This window comes from Ursus arctos, unplaced genomic scaffold, assembly GCF_023065955.2.
Source record: "Ursus arctos isolate Adak ecotype North America unplaced genomic scaffold, UrsArc2.0 scaffold_18, whole genome shotgun sequence".
Taxonomy (NCBI): Eukaryota; Metazoa; Chordata; class Mammalia; order Carnivora; family Ursidae; genus Ursus; species Ursus arctos.
This window is the reverse complement of record NW_026622852.1, coordinates 8781081-8802899: the sequence shown is the minus strand read 5'-3', so window position 1 is coordinate 8802899 and position 21819 is coordinate 8781081. Positions and strand designations below refer to the sequence as shown.

Below are 21819 nucleotides of genomic sequence, written 5' to 3'. Positions count from 1 at the left end.
CTTACATATTTTTATATAAGGATTATCTAGATTTTTGTATTGGGCTGGGAAGCTTTCCATCTTTTTATATGCTCTGGAAGCATTTAGGCAACATAGAAATTATCTGTCCTTTGAAAGATAGGTAGACCTTACCTATTAGTTTGCCTGGGCAAACTCGAATTTTAGAGATAGATTTTATTTCTATTGTGACTATGATTACATTTTTAGCCACTATATTTAAAAGTATCTGCTTGGTTTTGATTTTTTTTTATGTTTTATATGTAAATATGTTAAGTCTTGCTGATTCACTAGCTGCTGTATCTCTGTGAATGGTACACTATGCTTTAGCATTTCTGTATCAATTACATCACAAAAAGCAGATTCACTGCAAATAACTGCAACTAAAATCTTAAAATCTTGATCATGTTTCATGTTTGGCAGGAATCATTTACTCTTTTCTCCTACAAATCTAATATAAAATTTCAAATGTATATTTAGGAGAAGAATGAAATGCCGGTGACCAAAATAGAGCCCTTCAGATGATTCAGGCTGGCTTATCTCAAAGCATGACCATCAGGAATGAGAAGCTGTAGACAAATAATTACTTAAAAAGAATTGTGTGCCTCATCCCTCTTTTTTAAATCACAGAAGCAATGAATAATATTGTAAAGTAGACCAAAGTAAGAAATAACAAAAAAAAAATGAGTTAATTCACTCTAAATCCATCACCCAGAGGAAAATCACTTACTGTACAATCTGCCAGATCTTTTGTGCAAGTTAACCAATAAATACATTTAAAATTGTTCATTTTATGTGTATGGGTGCATTCGTAACCTGCATTTTTCATTTACCATTATGAACATTTTTCTAGGTCAGTAAATACAGACCTCCTCTTTTTTTTTTTTTTTAAAGATTTTATTTATTCATTTGACAGAGAGAGAGAGACAGCCAGCGAGAGATGGAACACAAACAGGGGGAGTGGGAGAGGAAGAAGCAGGCTTCCAGTGGAGCAGGGAGCCTGATGCGGGGCTCGATCCCATAACGCCAGGATCACGCCCTGAGCCGAAGGCAGACGCTTAACGACTGAGCCACCCAGGCGCCCCCAATACAGACCTGCCTCTTAACGGCCACACAGTATTCCATTGTATGAGTCATTACAATTTATATAGTCATCCTTCTATGTTTGGACATTTACATTGTTTCTAATTTTTCAGTACTTTAAACATTCTGTGACAAAAATAATTTGAAACCTTTTGCCTTAAATATTTGGTGCTAATTATATAATGGGTCTGTGTGAAAGGAGATACTCAGGGTATGAAGAGTTCTGATTCTTGAGGTCAGCTGATATCATTCATTTTACCTTACGCTTTATAACTGCTATTTTATAAGACCAAAAAAAAAAAAAAAAAAAGCACCCAAGATGATAACAATCTACTGCCTGTATCTAGAACCTTAAGATGAGCTCAAATTTGGGCAAACATGTGCCCAGAGCTGCTCTCTACCCCCAATTCCACATCCGGCATTCTCTTATTGTATTTAATACCACCTGGCCTTATTTTTAGATCATTTTTTTCTTTTTTAAAAATTTGTGGTTTTTTATTTATTTTTATTATTTATTTATTTGAGAGAGAGAGCGAGCATGAGAGCGCAGGGTGAGGGGCAGAGGGAGCAGCGCTTCCCACTGAGCAGGGAGCCCCATGCAGGGCTTGAACCCAGGACTCCTGGATCATGACGTAGCCAAAGGCAGACGCTGAACTGACTGAGCCACCCAGGCACCTCTCATTTTTTTTTTTAAATATAAATCAAGAGATAAACAAAATCCAAAGCAGGGGTTTGACATACTCAGAGCATTAGCAAACAAGTAATTGAGTGTTTGCCTGGTGGGGTTGCTAAGATGAATAATGGGGCAGGGAGCGAATATTTATTTTGTATATTCATTATTTTACACAGTCTTCACAATACCTCTGCAAACCTGATGCTCCAGATGAGGAAACTGAGTTCCAGAGAAGCTCCATGACTTACCCAAGATCAAACCTCGTAAGTGAGGAGAGTTGGGCTGGAACCCAGGACTGCTGGGCTTCATCACACAGCCTTGATGTGGATAAACACCGTCTCTGCCCCCAGGGTATTCACTCAGCGGTGAGTTACTGAAGAAGCTGTGTGCTCGCAGTAACTCACTGGCATGCACCCTTCTGTGCCTTGTCCCTTTACTCTTTTTTAGTTTTGTGGAGGAAACCCAGGTAGTTCTTTACAACAAAGAAATGCTACTTTAAGCAGAACTTACACTGACATGATTACAACGAAAATACGTTATACACCAACAAAATGCGTGCCGACAAAATCCACCTGCTGTAGCAGATGACGCATTCCTGGGGGATAGGCTTTTTCAAGAATTATAAACACAATTTTAAAAATCAGCCAAGCACATGCGGTCACCAAATACTCAAGGATGAGAATAAAAACAGCAAAAAATAAACACTAAAAAAAGAAAAAGAATAATTTACTCCCTCCAAGGTTGGAAAGGAACAGAGCTGATCAGTAGCCTTTGGATTGTTTAAAAGGATCAGGTCATTTTTTTAAAAAGTTTTTTAAATTTAATTAATTAATTAATTAATTAATTAATTTTTTGATGTAAAGTTCCAGGATTCATTACTTGGGTATAACACCCAGTGCACTATGCAATACGTGCCCTCCTTAATACCCATCACCAGCCCATTCCTCCACTCCCCCCTGAAGCCCTCAGTTTGTTTCCCAGATCTGGGAAGGATCAGTTCATTTTAGGAAGGTAGGAAGTTAGGGCTCCAGGGATGGGGATGTCTTAGGGCTTTTCCTCCATATCTGTTTATTCACCTCATCAGATCTTTCCGCTTGAAGGAAATGGTGATATTTAGCTTGAAGAAGAGATGCCTTGTCAGCAAGACAATAGGCTCTTCAAGTTCTATTCGAGAAGCAAAACAAAAACAAACATGAAACTGTTTCTTTTTTTTCCCATTAAACTCTAGGAATCAGAAATAATACCACCCAGTGGGAATTACAGTGGGGATTTTTTTCTCAACCTAGAGATAAATGTATCAAAATCCCTAATATGGTGGAAAGAGCAGGCAGCTGAAGGCTAGATGTTTCAATTTCATGCCCTTCCCTGAGTAACCATGTGAACTTGGGCAAATGCCTTAACCTGTCTGGACCTCAGGTTGTTTATCTAGGCAAGGGGAAAAATATTTGCCCCACCTACCACTTAAGATTGCTAATGACAACGGAATTAAATAACACTTGTGAAAGCCATCTGTGAAATGTTGAGTGTCATATAAAATTTGTTATTATTGTTACAGTTGATATTATTAGCCCCACAATGCCTGATATAACTAGGTACTTGGTTCCAACTTGTTTTCGTTGGTTTAGTAACATTCCCCTAGCAAAGAGCTATATAGTTTGGGAGCTCTGTGCGGTCGGGCTGGCACATTATGGGAACCTGTTGAAAAGTGATGGCTGATAACCGAAAAGAGGAATGTGAGAAATTTGTGGGCTACTCACCTCCAGCCTGAATTTATCCTTCCCGCCCAGCCAGCCAGATTGTCTCTGAAAGCTGTGACCCTTCTGTGTCAACCCATCAGAAAAGGAGACGAGAGAGAAGGTTCTTCAAACTCAGATCAGCATTCGAAACCCACAAACATAGGCCAAGAGAGCCAAAGCCGTGATGATGGGAAAACGTGTCACCAGGTTTTCGATGCAGTTTGTGTTTGGGGTGCGGGTGTGGCTTAGAAAGCCCTCCTGTCTCAGTTCAAAGGGCCTGGAGATGGGGAGCCTGGCTGCCCTTTCTTGAGGTCGGGGCCTGGGGCACGAGTTAAGAGAACAGGTTCTGCCTTCTTCCACTCTCCGCAGTCTACCAAGGGCTTAGCCAGGAACCCCGGATGCAGAATTCGGCCCCCGAAGCTGTTTCTGAAATTCCGTACAGTAAGAATACAACCTGGCCAGGTAGCAGATGGGCTCCTGGGCTCCGGCCCAAGAAAGGTCCATACGCTCAGGGAAGGGCCAGGCTGGTGTGGTCCCAGGGCCGCGTGGGCTTTATGCGGAACGTCTGAGAAATGTCCCTGCAGCGCTTTCTCTTCAATGACATTCTTGGTCTATTCTGCCTGCCTGCCCTCCTCTTCCCTCCTCTGGTACATTCCTTCTCCCCTCCTCCTTATACTTCTCCACTCTTCAGGATCTCCTTTTCTTTCCTCTTTTTATTCCCGTTGCTTAGTGGGTGCACACGTTGGTGCAACTGCGTGAACCGCTTTCTGTTGCATTTTGCTCCTCCGTAAAATGAGAATAAAATACTCCCTAGAGGATGGGGGCAGATTTCATACGTGTTGGCTCCCTCCCTCCCTCACCCTGTCCTCTCTGGCATCTTATCTTTAAACGCTTTCAGACCTCTTCATTTCCCCCTCTTATTTGCCTTTCCTTTTTTCCTTCCTCCTTTCTGTCTCTGCCTCTCCCTCTCTTCCTGGTGTGCAGAGCAGCTCCCACCTGCTTGGCTTTATGCTTTCAGCAAGTCACCTGGGGCATTCTGTTTTAGGAGCTACCCACCCGTCCTCTACTCCTGGGGCAAGCCGTGTGGCTTTCAAGAGCTCGGGGCTTTCAGCATTCACGACAAGCCTTCATTTACGTTGATGCTCATACCATCCATATGCTGAACCCCAGGCTGTCACAAAGGCAGAGAAAGATTTGATGTTCTCTTCCCATGCTCCATTCCATCTGGAGGCATTTTCTATCCTCTTCAGTGAGAATCAGTCCAATAGAAGCTGGATCGAAGTCTTGCAAGCCACGAAAATGATCCGAGTCCTGACTGATGCAGCAGAGGTCGTTACCTTCTTAGGAGGGGGTCTGCAAGACCCTTTGACTGCTGACACCGAAGCTAACCGCTGTCCTTTCGCAGAGCTGCAGAATGTTGGCCATGTGTAGGCACCGTAGGGAAAGTAGGTTGGATTTCATTGAAACGATTCGAGTATTCCGGAGATATTCTCAGCTAGGAATGGTATAACGCTGAATTGGAAAGTGAAGTTTCCTGGGAAGAGCTGGCTGAGACTACTCAGCCCTTGCTCATTCTGTGCTTTCAGCACGAGCCAGGTGCCGAACTGGGCGCCAAGGACATGATGATGGGCAAGGCATCCACTTTGCTCCCGATGGTTTACAAGCCAAGGGAAGAGAAAGCACGTAAATGGGCCGTCTTTCTACCTGGACTAGAGTTAAACACGGGATTTGGAGAGAACACGAGTGGCGATAGGCGTGTTCTTTGCCTATATTCCAGATAAATCTAGGGTTTGGGGGCCATACTAGTGGTGGTGAACAGCTATCCCTGTGTGGGACTTCCTAAGGAGAAACACCAGACTTGAATCCAAAGTGAATGAGAAGTTAGATTCGAGAAAGTCCTGGGCCGGGGGCAAGAGAATCTTCCAGCCTAACTGAGCAGCCTGTTGCCAGGCTAGGATGCGTGCACTTGAGGGTTCAGGTGGTTCTGTTCGGTGGGGTTGGTGAGTGTGGAGGCAGGGATTGGCAGGAAGTGCAGCTAGAGAAGGAAACGGAAGCCGGGAAGACTCCATGGTCCTGCTAAGGTATTCGGATATTTTCCTGTAGGCACCAAGGAACCCTTAAGGCCTCTTAAACAGGGAGAAAACCTGACCGGATACGTAACTTTAGAAACCCCGCTCCTAACTACAATGGGATCGTTGCTTGGAGGAGAGCCAGACTGGACACCAACAACAGGCAGAATGGTGGTTTTCACTCTGGCTGCACCTGGAATCTCCCGGGGAGCTTTAACAAATACTGATGCCTCTGTTCCACCCACAGAGACTCTGCTATAATTGGTCTGGGATGTAGCCTGGGCTTTGGAAATTTTTAAATGCTTCCCAGGGGATTCTAATTTGCAGCCCAGGCAGAGAACCACTAATTTAAGAGGTGGGGAAAAGGAGGTGGCCGAGGGATCTTAGATGTGTCAGGCTTGGGCAGGACCATTCCCCAGGGCTTCCTTACAAAATGTTTTTTTTTTTTTCTTCTAGAAGTGGTTAGGAGGTCAAGTCTTGAACTTGATGGCTGGTTCTCAAGTGGCTGTGGGGGAGCGGGGAGCCTCTGAGCTCATGAGCACCGGGTTTGGGACATCGCTGCTAGGAAGCCACGCAATCTCAAGAAAGAACGGACTGGTGACAACAGGGAGAGGAGGGATGGAAAGCAACACCTTACTCAAAGATAAGCTGGTTTTGAATTAGTGCACACACGTACCCCGCCCCCCCCGTTTTGTCTACATTTTGCTTTAATTTTCTTCCTCAGATTGACTGGGATTGGACAGAAAGAATCTAAATAAACTGCATTGCAAGTTTTATATTTAGCCTGGCTGAACTCGGGCTAATTTGTGAACACCACCACCAACAAAAGCAGCGTTATTTTAAACTCGGAGAAAGGGTTTATTCAGTTTCTTTCTTTTGTTTTTCCATGCATTGTTTTCCTGCCCGCCGAGAGCTCCAGGCCACACCGCGCAGTCCGCCCCCCACCCCCATTCTGCTTTGCCCTTCTAAGAATTACTCAACCCGAGAACACTGAGAACATTCGGGCACGTCCCAGCCCCAGCACCGTGGCATTAACCCCTCCATGCACAGAGGGGCTTTCCTGGCTTGGCAGCGGAGGCTGGGCCCCGAGCTGCTGTGCTCCCACGGGGCCCCTGGTAGCTGTCCTGGTAATGCGGCTTAGGGGTTAATTGCACTTTGCAAATTCAAAAAAAAAAAAAAAAAGCCCGATTTGTCAAAAGAGGTTCCCGAAGAAGAACATGCGAGTCTGAAATGGTGTGCAACATCTGAGAAGGTGGGAGTGCACGCTCAGGGCCCTCGAAAGCTCGGATTTGGGCCGGGAATCAGGAGAAAGACTCTATTGGGGTTTCACCGATCCTCATCAACTTCTAAGCCTTCCTGCTGAAATCCCTGACAGTGCCTTTGACAGCATGTTATTATCTTACAATAAAATCTGTCCCCAACCCCCTGGTCCTGCTGCTCCCCCAATTTCCACAAAGGTGTCGAATGGTGAACCATCGGGGGGGGGGGCATGGAGAGTTAAAAAGCAGATTCTAGAAGTTCCCGGGGACTTGACTCTTTCAGGCGGCTGCGTTAGGCTCACACTCTCTCATTTTATTTTTTTCATTTTCACCGGAGTGGAATTAACCACGGCAAGAGAATGAACGCCTCCAGGTTTACAGTTGTATGGCTTATTGTGTATATATCCTATAAAACCAAAAACCATATGGAGAATTCTGCTTCCTTGGCTTTTTGTGCGTGTGTACCAGGAAGTAGTAAAATGTTTTGAGGTGCTATTAAGTCTTTAAGTTACAAAATCAAGATTCCACCTTAAAAATTTTCCATACTGTACGTTGTTGCATAGCCTGGGGGGGCTGAGTGCTTGCCAAATATCTATCAGAGAGTGATTTATGATATATGATACGCTCCCCAGCCCAAGTGGAGACTGTGTCGTTGAAACATGAGAAAGGGGAGGCCCTGCTCTCTCTCGAAACCATGATGACTGGTTTCTGTTTGGCTTTTCTGAGAGCGCACACAGTCTAAAACATGCCTCATTTTATAGCACAGAACTGAGGCAAGAAACAAAACACGATCCCGCTAAAGAAAACCTTCATTTCTCTTTGCCGTTTGTGAGGGGTCGTTTTCACTTCTAATGATGGCTGTTTTGTCCTCCAATCTCTCCTCCCCGCCCTTGGCTGGTCATCCCCGGAGCTCTGAAAGAAAATAGAACGGTGCTGGGCTGGCAATTAAAATATTTAAAAATGAAATCTCAACTCCATGTTTGAAATGTTTCATGTGCTTTCCAGTCTACTAGGACTAAGAATATATTGTGATTTCGGGTGTTTTCTGTTCTGCAAGTGTTTCCTTTGCAGCTGTGAAGAAGTACATCTCCCATATGGCTCTCGGGCACTTTTCAGTTTGCTTAGATAAAGCAATATGGACCCCAAAAAGTTTTAGAAAGGCAGTCATTTATTCCTTCCTTTCAAGATCCTTTCGGCCTCTGACTTGATATTTTACTTAACTGCAATTTAAAGCACAGTGTAGTCTGTGCTCAAAAACACTGCGAGTGGGGATATTGCTGCAGGATATTGAGATGGCCTCTCAGTGAACGCAGAGATTTCTGTTGACGTTGGTGTGCTCGTCTTCTAAATGCGTACTTGGGTTTCCACGTTCTCGTCCATCATTATTATTTTTCAATGTCTACATATTCTTTGAAAACATGATTTCTAACGGCTCCATAATTTATGGCAACATCATGATAGATGTAACCATTTCCTTATTATAGAACATTGAGGGCATTTCCATTTTTAATGGAACTGTCATTATAAATAACAATGTGATAAGTAACTGCCTATGGAGCTTTGGCCATATTTCTGTTTGCTTTGTTAGGACAGATATTCCATTAATTGGCATGACTAGGTCAAAAATTATGAGCCGATTTTAACAGTTTTGCTGCGTATTTGCACATGGGTTTAAAAAGCCTATAAGGCCGTTTTACTACTACTGCTTTCGGTCGAGTGTGTGCCAAGCTCATCCTTATATACTTTAGTATTCTGGTGGTTGGTGGTTATATTTTAAATCGTTGGCAGTTCAATATATATAAAATGATAAAAGTAATTTTAATCAGCATTATTTTTTTAATGATTTTTTATTATATTATGTTAGTCACCATACAGTACATCCCCGGTTTCTGATGTAAGGCTCGATGATTCATTAGTTGTGTATAACACCCAGTGCACCATGCAATACGTGCCCTCCTTACTACCCATCACGAGCCTATCCCATTCCCCCACCCCCCTCCCCTCTGAGGCCCTCAGTTTGTTTCTCAGAGTCCATAGTCTCTCATGTTAATCAGCATTATTTTAATTATTAAACCAACATATCCTTTTGTCTTGTATGTAGTCTGCCAATTTTGAGCTTTCAGTGACTTGGCTTAGGAAGCTTTCCCCAGACCCACATTTGCTCTATTAGACCTTTCTTTTGAAACCTCTCGGACTACACATGGCCCTTTGACAACCTGGGAATTAACTTCCTATGAGAGCCGCTGAGTATTGTATGGAAATCTGACCAGAACTTGAGCAAGTGGTATCAACACGTAGGGGATCTTAAACCTCCCAAGTCAGTGTAGCTCAGGGCCTACTCCGTCTGCCCAGTGCAAGCCGGTCTTTCACAAGGATGGTGAAAGTCTGGCTTTGGTGGTAGCCTTCGTCCCCACGTGTATGTTAATGGTTCAGAGAGACTGGGGCAGACTGCTTTTTGTTTTTGATTCTGCTCATGAACTTGTAACTCATTTGACAAACCATTTTTGAACCTAGGAGGCTTTACATAATGCATTTTTGGATAGCTTTACCTGCCTTTTTTTATTTTTTAAGATTTTATTTATTTATTCGAGGGGGGTGGGAGAGAGAATGAGCAGGGGGAAGGGCAGAAGGAGAGGGAGAAGCAGGCTCCCCACCGAGCAGGGATTTCCTCAATGAGGGGCGCAAGCCCAGGACCCTGGGATCATGACCTGAGCCAAAGGCAGATACTTAACCGACTGAGCCACCCAGGCGTTGCTCATCTTTACCTGTGTTATGTCAAAACTGTTCCTACCAAAGACCTCTGGGATTTTCTTTCATGTACCAGGATTATTGCCAGGTCATCCTTAATACTTGGTTGAGAGGCTGAAAGTGGTCATTGGAGCCATTTTAAAGCCACTCCTGGGAGTGCTTCTCAAATTCCCCCTTGCTTTTCTATCTTCTAGGTTACCATTTATTGAGCACCTGTTGCATGCCAGGTACCTTTCACACTTGGTCTTGTTTCAGCTGCACCATCCAATGGAGTTGTGTATAATGATCCATTTTTACAGGCGAAAATACCCTCGGAGAGATTAAGTCACCTCCCCACAGATACAAAGATTGTAAGTGGTAGCTGCTAAATGTGCAGAGGTTCAAATTCCTGTGCAGTAATTATATAGAAGCTGTAGGAATAGACATGTCAAGGCTCTCGAGTAAACTACTGAGTGACTCAGGAAGACAACTGGGTGATCTTTTCATTATTAACATGTAGGAAAACTGCTCGCTGCTCCCCGAAGAACATCGATCACGGTGTTTTAAAGTCATTTTTCAAACGTAATTGGTTCATATGTAATCATTAGAGTCTCGAACATAACATTTCTTAGAACGTCTACAAACTCTGGAAGGATTGCAGAAATTTACACAGTGACCTCAGGCTATTGAATTTATCCCACAGCTTTGATTGAACACCTTGAATTTCTGTGCACATGTGTCTTGCAAATTCTTTGGCTTTGTGGCTTAGTAGCCAGGCATTTACCCTCTAAGCAGTGCCCATAAAAACAGGGGTTGATCATTTATGGAAGCTGACCCTGGAATATGCAAAAGGTGCTTTAAGGACATGTTTTCAGTGTCCACACTCGGAAACCTATAGTTCAACTTCCCAGGGGCTCGGGATTTTAAGGATCAGGCTTCCTAGCCTCTTCAGTTTCTGCAAGCTGAGATAACCTGTTGCTATTTTTGAATATAAATAGACTGTATTAGGCATTAAAAGAACGGCCCAAGGGTTTTCCCCCCTTTCCCATTTTGGTGTTTGGATTGGCAGCGGAAGTCTCGAGCTTGGAGACTTGGAAGGCAGCGCCTGCAACAAACATCCTGTGGACAAAATTGTCGGGCCGGCACTCGGTGTTCCAGGATGATTGACAGGAAGCAGGGTGTGCGGTGAGGAGGGAGGATGGACACTCTGAGCACCGTGGCTTCCAGTTCCCCCAAACAATAGCCAGGCTCCCAGGGAACGTCACACATTCCTTTTCCCATCTACTGGCGTGGAAGTTTGAATGTCGGTTGTGGTGGGAGTTAGGGAGGATGTGGGCTGGGCAGGAGGTGAAAAGAACCTAGTATTCAACCCAGCAATTACCAACAGAGAACTAACTGAAACCTTTTGATAATGCTCCCATTTGAGGAACAGGAACAAGTAGATATGCAGAGATCAGGGATGAGGGCTTGAATCAGACAGTGGCCAAAAAGAGTCATCCACAGGCATTATGACCAAAGCTAACAGTGGTCCCTGGGGTGGGGGGTGGGGTACCCGGTGTGACGCGGGTGGTGCTGCCGAGAGACCAGAGGGCTGAAGTTCAAGGAAGTGAAGTGAAACTCACAAGGAAGAGAAAAGGGAGGTGTTTTAAAGCCCAGCTATGGGCTGGGAATTTGCATATTTGTTTTGCTTTTGGTCTCATTGCGGGCTTTTATATTGAGGCTGGTATAATAATTGTTTCTCATGATGAAACTGAGGCTCCGGGAGGTTAAGTAACCTTGTTCAATCAGACAAAGTTAGACTGTGGGACAACTGGTATTAAAGCGTCTGTCCTTTGGACTCTCCCCTCTCCCCCTAAACCATGAGGTGTCCTCCATCGTTAGGGAGGACCGGCCCAGGTTCTGCTCTCTTCTTTCTCTGCTTCTTTCCTGTGGGGAATATAAAGAGATTTTATCTCTCTAGCTCAGTCTCCCACAGCTTCCAGTTTATACCTCCCTTCCCAGTCTTCCCAAACCTTTCCTGGCTGTCTGGCTCATCAGCCCCTTCCCATCTCTAGGTCTTTCCCTGTTGTTGCCTCTGCTACCCTGACTTTCTCTTCCTTCTCTCTAACACAACCAACTGCCGACTCTTCAAAGCCCAGTCCAAATGCTGGCGTCTTCAAAGAGCTCATGTATCCCAGCCTCCCTCACTCCCCAGGTGGGATCCCACCTTCCCAACACTCCAGTCTCACAGCAACTTGTGTTTACTTCTGTTATAATCAGCATATGTCGTTTCAAAGCTGAACATCCCTAGTTCTTATTAATCCATGTGTAACCCACACAATATATTTAAATTTACTCCTGTCTTTTGATAGCTTGATGATGCCCCACTTAGGTAAATATTAGACTTTAATCCTCCTTTCTAGATCTGTCTATTTTTGAGAATCACCAAGAATCATTGCCTGTTTTTAGTCAGTAGTTGCTCTATCGGGATTTCATGAATTGATGTAAGAAAAAAGAGCAGGCAGTAGCATTGAAGGAGCCAGTTGGGAAGGCAGGGAGTTCTGGCCAATATTTATTTCCTTCCTTCCTTCCTTCCTTCCTTCCTTCCTTCCTTCCTTCCTCTCTCTTTTCCTTCCATAAGGATTTACTGAGTACCACTTAAGTGTTTGGTTGCTTGGATACTCACTGAGGATACAGTGCTCCTATGGAGCTATGGTCCATTGAGGAAGATAAACATTACAAATACAATGTACAAAATATACAATCATGATTGGTGATAAACATCATGAAAAAAAAAGTCTAGGGGGCTATGTAAACATAACGCCGGTGGACCTGAGCTGGTCAGGGGAGCTGATGGGTAGTGATTAGCAGTCAAAGTGCACTTTCAGAGAAAGGAGTTAAATCAATCTGAAAGAGTTCCTGAGGTCAGGTGGCCACAGGGCCCCTTAAGAGAAGCTCTATGGCTGTTGTTCATGGGAGGCGAGGGGTGATGGGAATTCATCTTCCACCAAGGAGTAGAGGAATGGCAGTCTCATAACAGGGCTTGACTTTATTGACTTTGCTCATGTGGTAGAATCTCAGAAAAGCCAAGTGATCAAACATGGAAGCGTGCACAACTCAAATTCTTGCAGACTCAGTTAGGAAAACAGTAGAGCATTGAAGGCTGGTGATGAAATTCACAGATTTTTTTCAAGTTGCATTTACCCAGAAATTCCCCATGTCTATATGAAGAAGACTGTTCATATATATATGAACATGAACACACATGCATACACACACACACACCCCACACACCCTTTTCTTTGCAGTGAACTTCTCCCCTTAACTTTGTAGAAAACTAGTTATTCTTTGTTTTAGGTGTTCCTAGGATTGCTGAGAAACAAGGGTCAATGGATGGTGGTGGGCGTGGTGGAGGAGGCAGCGAAACAGGCAGAATAAGTCACCCAGACTCATCCCATGAATCAGAATGCTTAGGGGTAATTCACAAAAGATTTCATGGGCTGTTGTCCTGCACATGAACATCCCATCTGGGGCCCTGTGTCCCTTCGCTGTGTGTGTGGGCCTTGCAAGTAACTTGTGATTTGGAGAGATCCAGTGAATAGAGTGCCAGAGACAGACACTGGAGCACAGATGACGTCCCCCAAGACATTAAAAGCCAATATGCTCTTTATCTGCATACTTTAGGGAGTCACGGAGATACGATTCAACCACACATTTATACGCAACGTGAAACCTTTATGAGGCATAGGCTGTTTGCCAGATGTCTGTTCTCTTTCCTTCTCCTCCCTCCCTCCCTCATTCTCTCTCTCCCTACCTTCTTTCCTTCTTTCCTCCCTTTCTTCCTCCCCTCCTTTCTTCCATCTTTCTTTCTCTTTCTCTTTCTCTTTTTCTTTCTTTCTTTCTTTTTTCTTTCTTTCTTTCTTTCTTTCTTTCTTTCTTTCTTTCTTTCTTTCTTTCTTTTCTTTCCTTCCTTCCATCCCTCCCTTTCATCTTTTGAAATGCAGTTTTGGAGAAACTTAGGGAAACCGAGGAAGCTGTATTGTGTTGTATTTAAATTCAAAATGGTTGTGTCAAGATTTGTACAAGTTTATATTCTCACTATTTTCGTTCAGAGAAGAAAGTCAAAATTCCATACCTTGGCATTGGAAACTTCATACACTTGGTTCTTAACTATGCTCCCAACCTTATCTACTCTGACTCCCCTGCCCCAGGCAATTTGGTCTCCCCATTGTTCTTGGAGCCATCTTGCTCCCTTTGTTCTTGTTCCCGCATCTTACCAAAGCTGAGCAACTCCCCTACTCATACACATTCCCAGTTGTTCACCCACTTCTAGTCTACCTCCTATAGCACCCCACCCAAGTCCTACCCACCTCCACCTTGAATGATGTCCCTTTTCCCTGAACTCACAGCACTTTTAGCTTATTTGGCAATTAATCCTGCGTGGGTTTGTGAAAAAGCTTGTTTTGTTGGATGATATTGTTGTGTGACTCACATTATCGTTTCATTTTTCTACTTTGTATTTTCTACTGCCTTGTAACTTCCAGAAGAGCCTGAAAAAACTGGTCTTCTGTATTTTGGTTACTCCAGCTGTTTGAAACACTGCATTATCTAAGCAAATCGTATGTCTTTGATAAATGACTTATTTATTGAAAAGATCATTTTCATTATTCAATCTACCAGATGAAGGGTTATAGAGAAGCAAGCTGATCTCTATTAAGATACTATTTATTAGGCACAGGGCTGAAAGTTTCATGACACACCTTGATTTAACCCTTCCTCAAATCTGGTAAATGTGTTATGTTTAATATTAGTTTTACAGATAAAGATATTTCACTTAGAAGTTTTGAACTTTTTGCTTGGGATCACACAGAGTGTATGTCAGAGCTTGCTTATCTTTTCCCCCCACAACACTGCGTTCACTGAAACATTCATGAAAACAAATGTTCATATGGAATGCCTCCACGAGTCCGGCAGTAGAGATGTAATGATGAGCAAAAATCTACCCAGCTCCTGTTTTCATGGTACTTCAGTGAGTGGAAAAATACACACAAACCACACAATGATTTAAGTAAATGTAAAAGTGCAACTCTGTGGAAGCTGGATAGAGATACCTGCTCTAGGGAAAACGAATGCTAGGCTGTTGAGCCAGATCAGAGAAGGAAGGAAAGATTTTCTTGTTGAAATAATAGTACCTGGGCTGGATGTGTAGGACAAGTAAGAGTCAACCAAATGAAGAGGGAAGGAAGAACATACCCAGAGAGGCATGTGCAAAGGCCTTGTGGTAGAGAGAGGCATGTCAAGTAAGAAAGACTGTAAGATTCCAGTGTGACTGGAGTGTGTGTGTGTGTGGGGGGGTGTGAAGGAAGAGAGGGAGAGAGGGAGAGAGAGAGAAAAGAGAGAGATGAGGTCTGAAGCTAGGAATACAAGTCTTTCTGCTTGTCTTTGTCTTTCTCCTGAAAACAGTGAATGCATTCGGGACTTTGGGGCATGGGCGTGACATGATTACTCTGGTTGCAATGTGGAGGGCAGGCAGAAGAAGAGCAAGAGTGGTTGAAAGTAAACCAGGCAGGAAACTACTGTAATAGGTCTGGCGATGGAGAAAGCAGTGGGCCTAGTGCAGGGATGGCACCGGGAGGTCGATGGAGAACAGGGACTGGTTAGAGAGCTAGTTAGGTGGTCCGATGGAGAGGACTTGCTGATGGATTGGACATGGGATGAGGAAGAGGAAGGTGACACAGAAGATTCTAAAATTTCTGCCTGCAAAACTTGCTGGATGGTAGGACCGTTCGTTGTTCAGGGAACTGTGAGGACGATCAGGTTTGAGGTGGACATTTATAACAATGGATTTGAATATATTGTAAGATATCATTTAGATAGCTAAGATGAGATGTTAATTTGCATAAATATGCCTGGGGTTTATTTATTTATTTATTTATTAAAAAGATTTTATTTATTTATTTATGAGAGAGAGAGCTGGGGCGGGGGGTGGGCAGAGGAAGAGGGACAAGCAGACTCCATGCCGAACGCACAGTCGGAGTCGGGGCTCGAACTCAGAACCTGAGATCATGCCCTGAGCCGAAACCATGAATCGGAGGCTCAAATGACTGAGCCACCCAGGAGCCCTTGACTGAGGTTTAAATAAATGAGAGCCTGAGATAGAAAACCATGAGACGCAAGTAATGAATCATGGAACTTTACATCAAAAACTAGGGATGTACTGTATGGTGACTAAGATAATAAAAAAATTATTATGAAAAAAAGAAAGAAAACCCTGTGGATCTACATAGGGGTAGTTATGAAAGCCATGAGAACGGAGAAGGCGGTCCGGGGAGCCCTCTGGGTAAGTCCAGATTGCAGGCTCTGTTGGAGGCACTGAAGGCCCCACAGAAATGATACCCAGCCCCTGGTTTAAAGGGACTCTCAGTTGAGGGGTCTCTACTTTGATTTGTCAGATTCCAAGTCCACAGCTTTTCAGTGACATCATCCTTTGAGAAAGCAAAGGCTAGAGTGAGTGGGAGTCAATGCTGTAATCCTTGACCTTTAAGGGTTTTTTTCAGCGTTGTTTTCTAAGACGTGGTTTCCTGCCACTGTTTTGGCACATTTGTTGCTGGATTGAGAAACAGTAGTGTGTATTATATTTGGCAATTATGCTCATTACCTTACAATGTTTGTGTGAACTTAGAGGTATAAACTTTTTACTTTGCAAACAGGAAAACAGAGGCCCGGGCAGGGTTAGGAGAGTTTTGAGTGAGATCATCAGAGGCCCGGAAATAAAGATTAGAAGCCACTACATCTCAACTCCCAAAACAATTTCCATGCCTCGGAAGTATGCTGTCTTGACATGCTGTGTTTTGATTTTTTTTTTTTTTCCCACAAGACCAGGAAGAGTGACTAGAAAAGGGACTGGTGTTGCTATCCCAAGGACTCCCACTCCTGGCCCGTCCTGTATGCTCAGGATTAGATCCTGATTGTCAAGGTTATTATCAGTCCCTGAATCATCAGCGTCAATCATCACATTTGCTCACGAAAAATAGTGAAGGAGAAAATAATAAACTGCTTCCGTTCCAATAACATGTGGTTTGTGGTAATAGCAATAAACCACAATAGGACTAGTTTTAGAGAAATTGAAAAGATCAATTTTATAAAGCAAATATTGACTTAAAGAAACTTTGAGGAATAGTGACTCTCCAAAATCATTGTGTGCAAGGGAGATGTGAGTTTTAAAAGTAATTAATTTAAATAAATGGCTTTTCCATTTGGCAAAAGATTCCAAACAGTGCAGAGGGTACATAGAGCAAGGGCCTTCATTACAGCACTGCTCCCCAGAGCCCAGTTCCCCTCCCCCAATGTAACAATCATTACCAGTATTTTTATTTATTTCTCCAGAGATATTCAATGGGTATCTACCTTTTTTTATACAAGCAGAAGCTTGTGACGCCTAGTGTTTTGTGATTTGTTTCTTTCATTGGGATATCACTCCATATATGTATGTGTAAATCACCTGTTCTCTTTAATGGCTGCAGAATGTTCCATTATAAGTGTCCCCAAACTTATTGAACCAGTCTCCTACCAATGGATATTTAGATTGTTCCCAGCCTTTGGCTGTTGAAACAGTGTTGAAAGGAATATACATATATTCTTGTATATTCTGTTTGATACATAGGTGAGTATATGTGTAGGAGAAATTCCTAGATGTGTAATTGGTGAGTCAAAGAGTATTTATGCATTTATATTTTTGAGGGGTGTTAGAAATAGCCTTATAAAGATTATTACTCTCTCAAGAAATGTGTGAGAATGCTTGTTTTCCCAACCACTTGTTAAATTATCAAACATTTTATTTCAGTAAAATGTGAAATGTTTTTTAAAGATATGGAAGCTATCTGATTTGTCCCAGGGTCTTCCTCAGGAATTAAGAGGCTTCTAGATTCTGCTCTTTTAGCTACCCAGAGAGGTTTAAGAATTTCTTAGTGCTCTCTATGGAAAATGGCCCAATGTTCATGAGACAATGAACGGAGAGGAAATTAACATCTATTGTGTGTTAAACTGTGTTATCCAATTTGTTTTAGTCATTCAGCTAATATTTATTGAATACCTACTCTGCTCTCTGTTCTTGGTGCTTGAGATCCATTAGAAACAATGCAGGCCTAGACTCTTGACCTCTAGGAGCTTAGTTTTTAGCAGGGGAATAGGACCATAAGAAAAATTTGATAAGTGCCTAAATGAAAAGGGGGTAAGTATGCAAAAACAAAAAAGTAGAACAAGGTAATGCAGATTAAGAGTGCAGGGGGCAGAGAAGTTTTGTAGATTAGATAGGGCAGTCAGGGAGGGCCTCATGGAGAAGGTGATGTTTGACGAGGACTTACAGGTGTTAGGAAGTTAGCCCAGTATTATTGAGGGAAGAGATATCCGACCACAGTCTACGAGTAGAGCAAGGGCCTAAGGTGGGAGTGTGCCTGGGGACTTCCAGTGTGGCTGGAGCATGGCAGGTGAGGTGGGAGGGCCACACAGGTGATCTGGAGACGTGCCAGTCATTCCCTCAGAGTGAGATGGGGATAGCATGGCAAGGTGTTGAGCATGTGTTTTTAAACATGTGACTCCGAATGGTGTGTTGAAATAGACCAAGGAAGGGGAGGCTGTTGTGGTAATCCAGGAGAGAAACCATGATGGCTCGGGTGGTCGTGAGACAGCAAGGACGGGCATGCACCTCCTGGTTCGATTCCAGATGTGGTGTGCTCATAAAGGGGACCGGATTCCCTGAGCGGTTGGGGCACCAGCTGTCAGAGTAAAAGACAAGTTAAGAATGAAAATTTTGGCATTTCTCCATGAAATTTTCTTGTTGATTTTCTACGTGTGTTTCACTCACTGATAGGGTGAGGCTCATGGATCCTGCACGATCTGGGGAGAAGACTAGTAGTTCACTTTGACGACTCCGTAGTTGAGTCTGGAGTCATGTGTGTGTTTGTGTGTGTGTGTGTGTGTGAGAGAGAGAGAGAGAGAGAGAGAGAGAGGGATACTGAGATCGATCTAGGCTGGAGGAAAAGCAAGAGAATTGTATATTATATGTCATTTAATAGGCACAGTAACAGACAATGCTATATTCAGTTACAGATGGGGAGAAAAACTCACAGGAACTCACCCTGGATTATCTGAATCCAAAGGGGCCCCATCTGCCACAGGGTTACCTGCGATCCATCCTTCTGCCACGCGGCACAGTGCCGCACGCAGACTGCCAGGCTTTGCCAAGGCTCCTTGCCTTGAGGTCTGTTGGTTCTCCTGGAGGTGCAGAGCTGGTGGTGAGAACACTGACAGTGTGTATCCTGCGGGGACCGGGCCCCACGGTCTGCAGGCCCCACTGAGACGGTCCCACGTGTAGAAGTCAAATGTTGAGGCACAACCAGTTTCCCTGGAGCTAGCCTATTTTGGGGAATATCTAGTTTTTCTCCTCCAACTGTGCTCTTTTCTTCCTCACTCACGTCATAAAGGGGGAATTCTCGGTTTATTTTGGCATCTCAAAGTCCTTTCTCACGGCAGTGGTTACATTATTGGTTATTCCATGGAGAAACATAGAGCTCCCTGACATCTGGTGTGGGAAGATTTTGTTTTAGAGGAACTTCTGTCAGACCATTGCAATCCAGGAGGCCTGCACAAGAGAGGAACCATGTCCTAAAAAATGACACTCGGTTATTAATAAAGTTCCATTGTTTTTTAAAGTGACTCAAGATCACATGTCTTGTGGACTTAATTTGGTGTTTATTTATTTATTTATTTTTAAGGTTTTATTTATTTATCAGACAGAGAGAGAGAGAGAGAGAGAGAGAGCACAAGCAGGGGGAGCGGCAGGCGGAGGGAGAAGCAGGCTCCCCACTGAGTAAGGAGCCTGACGCAGGACTCGATCGAGGAAGATGGGATCATGACCTGAGCCAAAGGCTGACACTTAACCTACTGAGCCACCCAGGCGCCCCTTAATTTGGTGTTTAGAGCTCTCTTACTGGCTTTTTCATTTCTTTCTTAAATCAGGCTTTGACAGATTATTGAAAAACAACTCCGTAGTGGGTAAAGTTTCAGGCTTTGAAGTCAGCTCCACATATTCTGACTTCTCTGACTTGGGGCAAGTTAGTTAAGTCTCTTTTTTCCAGTGTTAAAATGGAGGTAACAGGAGGATCTGCCTCACAGAGTTGAGAGGAAGATTCAGAGAGAATAGAAGCACATTCTTGGCACTGTTCCTTGTACAGAGCAGCAAACAAGAAATAGTTATTCATTGTGGAAGTCCCTCAAAAAATTAAAAATAGAAATAGCATATGAGCCAGCAATGCCACTTCTGGGTATTTATTTGATGAATTAAAATCAGGATCTCGGAGAGATGTTAGCACTCCCATGTTCCTTGCAGCACTGTTGACAATGGCTAAGATGTGGGAACAGGCCAAATGTCCATGACAGATGAATGGTAAGGCCAGCGTGGTTTATACGTACAACGGAATACAGTTCAGCTTTAAAAAAAGAAGGAAATTTCTTAACGTGTGGCAACATGAATGGACCTTGAGGACATCATGTTAAGTGAAATTAGCAAGACACAGAAAGACAACATACCTAGTTGCTACATAGTAACACTTATATGAGGTACCAAAACAGTCGAGTTCATAGAAGTAAAGAGTGGAACGGTGGGGCTAAAGGGAAAGGGAATTAGGGAGTTATTAATGAAAAGCCATAAAGTTTCAGTTAAGTAAGATGAGGAAGGTCTGGAGCTCCACTGTACAGCATTGTACTGAGAGCCAACAATATTGTCCTGTACACTTAATTTTTGTTAGAAGGGTAGATCTCATGTTAAGTGTTTTTACCACAATATAAAAAGAAAATAATCACTATCAGTAATATTTAGCTAGTATGCACAATGATATCTATAATCAGTTTCTATAATAAAGGTGACATTTGCCAAAATCTTGTATTTAAAATGAATAATTTCAATAGTGTATAGAACAGTAGCTTGTAAATATTTTTAGCAATAGTTATTTTTTTAAATGACATCTTCAAACCATTCAGATTTATAAAATAAATGCCTTTAAGGTTAGAAGCATTTGATAAGTTTAAATACACATCAGTTATTAAAAAGTCAATTGACATACAGCCCGCACTTGTTTTGGTGGACATAAATTAGCCGGAAGTTAAATAACAGTGTCTGTCCCATACCTGTTTCTGCATCCTGCTTATGCCTACCTTTTATTTTGGTTGCAGTGTATGAAGGATATCTTGATTCACACGTGTAAGTAGTTGCAGATTATAACTTAAAAACGATCTCACCTTGCCATTCTCAAGATATGTTTCAAATATTCTGAATTATAAGCCTGAAAGAAGAGCAATAGGAAAGTTTTGTTTTGAAGGTGAAGAGCAAATTTTTGGAGCGGAGGACCTGCTCACATTCCTTGTCAATCCAAACAGACCCCAGTCTTTTGGGAAACACTAACACCATTTATATAGAGCATATGTGAGGTTTCCATGTAACCAGGGGTGCAAAATACGTAATTTTGTTTTTCTCTAACCGGATTTATTTTTGTATTTCAAGCCTCCTATTACTCCAGGAGGCTCGATGCAAATTTCAGGCAATGCAGGGTCTTCTCTCCCTCCTGGGGTTGTGTCTGTAGCTTCTGAATGCTTGAAGGGCGCCCAGGCAGGGTGGGGAGATGAACGCATGGCTCCCTACCATCAACCATCCCTGCTGGTTTCCCAACAGTTGGTTGCTTGCTCACCCAGGTCATTCATTTCCAGTCCAGGCCCAACTGTATGGCCACTTGAAGCTCAGCTCCTGAAACTTCTCTGCCTCTTTCCTTTCCTTCCCCCCTCCCTCTTCTGTCCTGTGGTTGTGTCTTTCTCTGGCACATGGGAAGCATTTTGTCAAACTAACCACTTCACCATAATGATGGATGTGTGGGGACATTCCAAGGCTCTTCTGCTAGAGTATTTGCAGCTTACCTTCCTGGTTCCACACGCTCTGGGTGCTACGGACAGTTGGGTCTTTGGGCAATCTGGGTCTCAATCAGAAGGACAACAGTGTCTCTGCTCTCAGGCCCTTAAACCTGTCTGGGGACTTCTATGTAGTTATCTTCTTCCAAGATTTAGTTTGGGGTTTGCCTCAGGGATTGTTGGGACCCACACCAGCATGGAACTTCCAACCTCAACTCTGACATTCCTCTTCCTTCCCTAGACTGAATTTCTTTCTTAATGTGAGCGTACCTTGGACAGGTGAGCAATCTCTATCAGAGTGTCCTTCTTTGTATGTGTAGATATGCAGAAGAATCTAGAAC

At 43.3% G+C, this 21819-nt stretch overlaps 1 long non-coding RNA gene across 1 annotated transcript in view; it reads left to right on the top strand.

Annotated features, from left to right (window-relative positions):
* LOC130544013 (uncharacterized) overlaps nt 1-21819 on the top strand; it is a 51907-nt gene that overhangs the window by 6409 nt on the left and 23679 nt on the right. The window contains exon 2 of the long non-coding RNA XR_008959864.1: nt 1930-2016. This is a non-coding gene — a long non-coding RNA (uncharacterized LOC130544013). The remainder of the gene's footprint in view (nt 1-1929; nt 2017-21819) is intronic.